The 3,268-nt window shown below is 31.4% G+C and overlaps 1 protein-coding gene across 2 annotated transcripts in view; it reads right to left on the bottom strand.

The window, feature by feature from the left end:
- Positions 1-3,168, bottom strand: part of LOC132175611 (disease resistance protein At4g27190-like) — a 7,709-nt gene extending 4,541 nt beyond the window's left edge. Inside the window, exons 1-3 of one of the 2 annotated variants that reach the window (XM_059587608.1) lie at positions 3,068-3,168; positions 2,103-2,168; positions 934-1,078 (exon numbers count right to left, since the gene is read on the bottom strand). The gene's annotated coding sequence lies outside the window, so the exon portion shown is untranslated. The remainder of the gene's footprint in view (positions 1-933; positions 1,079-2,102; positions 2,169-3,067) is intronic. The other variant, XM_059587609.1, reaches the window with a different exon arrangement.
- Between the last annotated feature and the right edge of the window lie 100 nt (positions 3,169-3,268).

Below are 3,268 nucleotides of genomic sequence, written 5' to 3'. Positions count from 1 at the left end.
AGTGACCCAAGGACTAAATTTCCAAAAAAAAAAATACACAGGGAGTTTTTTAAAAAAGCGCGTTGACTTAAAGAGTTTATATATAATTTCCCTAATTTTAATTTGAAGCCACCCCCAACCCCAACTGGGGTGGCCAACCACCCTTAATTTTTTATAATTTTTTATAATTTTGTTTTATAACTTTTTTAAAAAAATATATATATATATATATATATATTATTAATAGAACAGATATCCTCTTTATGGCCTCATGATCTCTTTAATTAACTGGATATTCTCCAGTCCAAAATGGACTAGAGAGGATCCTGCTCCGTATTTTAGACGCTTAGATGAGACGAACGGCTAAGATTTATGAATTTGAGAATCTCAAATTTAAAAGGAATTCTAGGAAATCTCAATCCATTTATTTTTGTCTACTTTTAAAAAAAAATATTTTTAATAATTTTGGTTTTTAAATTTTCTATATTTTTAAATTTTAAATGAGGTATAAGGACTAGTGTCATTTTTTAAGGTATTGACGTGAATTTCTGTCAATTTATGAGCGAAAGTTGGATGGAAGTATCATCTTCGTTTTTAGCAATTTTCAAGGCATCATCTACGTTTTACAATACAAAATGAAACCGAGATGAAAAAATAAAGTAATAAACTACATGGGACAAAAAGCATTTAACCCAAATTGGCTTTGCTTATACATGATCTCAGCTTTTATCATTTTTTTATTATTTTTTTTATTTGAGAACCTAGCTTTTCTCAAATTAAAAACTATAAAATAAAACATAAGACCCAAAATATTGATATATCTTCATCATTTTTCTACGCAACCAAATACAATATCTTATCCGAACAGAATATGAACAAAAAGCTCACTAGAAAATCAAACAAAATCAAACAATATATATATATATATCAAGCAAGGTGCTGATCGAGTAGTACCTCTTGAGATCAGGGGGACTCTGGATCGGCAACGAGAGAGATGGAGGCAGAGGAGAAAATTGAGATCGAGTAATACCTCTTGATATCAGGGGGGACTCTGGATCGGCAACGAGAGAGATGGAGGTAGAGGAGAAAATTGAGAAACCTTTAAGAAAATGAGAGCACATGCATTATCTATTTACATTCATTGGTTTGGGGCCATATATATATAAACCTTTAAGAAAATGAGAGCACGTGCATTATCTATTTACATACATTGGTTTGGGGCCATATATATATATATATATATATATATATATATATATATATATATATCAGGGTCCCCCAACCTCAACCAATCTAGTCTTGTACTAGTCTCTTGTTCCATTTGTCTAAGACGATTTATAAAAAGTTATTTCAACGAAACATGATTGAACAAATATAACGAAAATGCCACGGCCTTTCCCATTCTTTCACCTGAAAAGAAAGCAGAGTTGCCAAGAAGTTTCTCATCTTTTTTATTATATTATGATGCAACGCGGCATAGGTTTGCCAGGAAGTTGCTCATTTTACATTCGCGTGTGGAAAATGGACTTCTCTATATATGAGTTATTAATTTATGAATTCTGCAGTTATGTTTAGTTATTAATTTATGCCATGTTTCCTGTTTATTTGTTTAGATTGATAAATTCATTGCCCAACTGCACTTGATTATTCCTCTATATATTGGATTTTTGCATAAACTCTTTCTAACTTGGGTATATTTGTCATTTTAACTACCTAGATCATGTTCTGTCCAGAATTGGTTGCTGAGTACAAGGAAATATACTGAATATTGTATTTGAAACACTGTATACTTCTAGTACCACGCGTTAAATCACTTAATAAATGATTAAATTTACTTCTTCTTATCGGCTTAAGCCTTTAAGAAAAGTGGTGATTTAATAATATGCAAGAGTGAGTTGGCTATAACTACAACTTCCTGCAATGCTGATTGCCCAAGTTTCAATAACCTTTCTTCCATTCATGTTATTTCTACTTCAACTTGTTCTAAACGTTTTTGTATACAACTTAGTGGATTTACTGAAATCAAGAATAGGGAAGCATTTTCTTTGTCTGCAGTTGCCTGTCTTTAGTAGAAGCCAACGAATGCAAGAAGAAGAGGATATGATATGATATGATATTCTTACAAGGAGCTGATACCACCAACGAATTTGAAAAAATAGCATTCCATGTAAAGTGCAGGTGTATATTTACTGAAAGGCAAAAAAGAGAGACAACAGCAACAACAACAACATTAATATTGAACACCTCACTCACACAAAAACTGGAAAGCATATGCATATATTTACTGAATATCACCTAGTTTAATGCAATTAGGAGCTCTTCTATTTAGTTTAAAGGTGCAATTTATATTTATACAAGGAAGTGGAAAGCATAGGCTTCCAATTTACAAGGACAAGAAGGAATTAAAACATTTTTTAAAAAAAAAATATTCAATCTTTATAAAAAAAATCGAAATTTTTTAATTTTTTTCTTATAAAAATGAGTTTTTTAATTTTGTAGTATTTTTTATTTTTATTTTACTAAGGGTAGTTTTGTCATTGGGCAAACACTAACAATATTTTGGTAGTTTGGAGAGAAATTGTCATAATTGAAAATTTGAGAGGATATTATTAATTAGGTGGTAGTTTAAGGGGATTATGTAGATTTTACCCTAAAAAATTACATGAAAATTAAAACAAGAAATATCAAGGAGGATAAGAGTCCTCTTTCTAAGATTACGCCACCGCCTCTACTTAATCGGTGATGTTGGGTGTTGATTGGGTCAAAGTTTTAAACTAAACACTATAAACTAATATCAGCAGACAGCAGCTGCACTATACAGTTTATAAACTAATTAACTTTCAAAGCGTCTTAAACTAAGATCCAAACTTAGCTTTCATCAAACCAAAAACTAAAAATAAAACATAACATCCAAAATATTTGTTTATCTTCCTCACTTTTCTAAGCAACCAAATACAATATCAGATCCGAACAAAATATGAACACAAAACCCAAATAAAGGAAAACCAGAAAACTATGAAGAAAAGCTCACCAGAAAGTCAAACAAAATCAAACAAAAAATATATATATGAAGGTGCCGATCGAGTACCTCTTGATATCAGGGGGGGGACTGTGGTAGAGCCGATCGTCAACGAGAGAGATGGAGGCCGAGGATAAATTGAGAAACCTTTAAGAAAATGAGAGCACAATAACTATAGGCTGTGTTTGCAAAGGGCCCAAAAAAAGCATGAACAAAAGCTCAGCAGAAAACCAAACAAAAAATATATATAGGAAGGTGCCGATCGAGTAC

The sequence above is a fragment of the Corylus avellana genome, chromosome ca3, assembly GCF_901000735.1.
Source record: "Corylus avellana chromosome ca3, CavTom2PMs-1.0".
NCBI lineage: Eukaryota > Viridiplantae > Streptophyta > Magnoliopsida > Fagales > Betulaceae > Corylus > Corylus avellana.
This window is presented reverse-complemented; position numbering and strand designations above follow the sequence as displayed.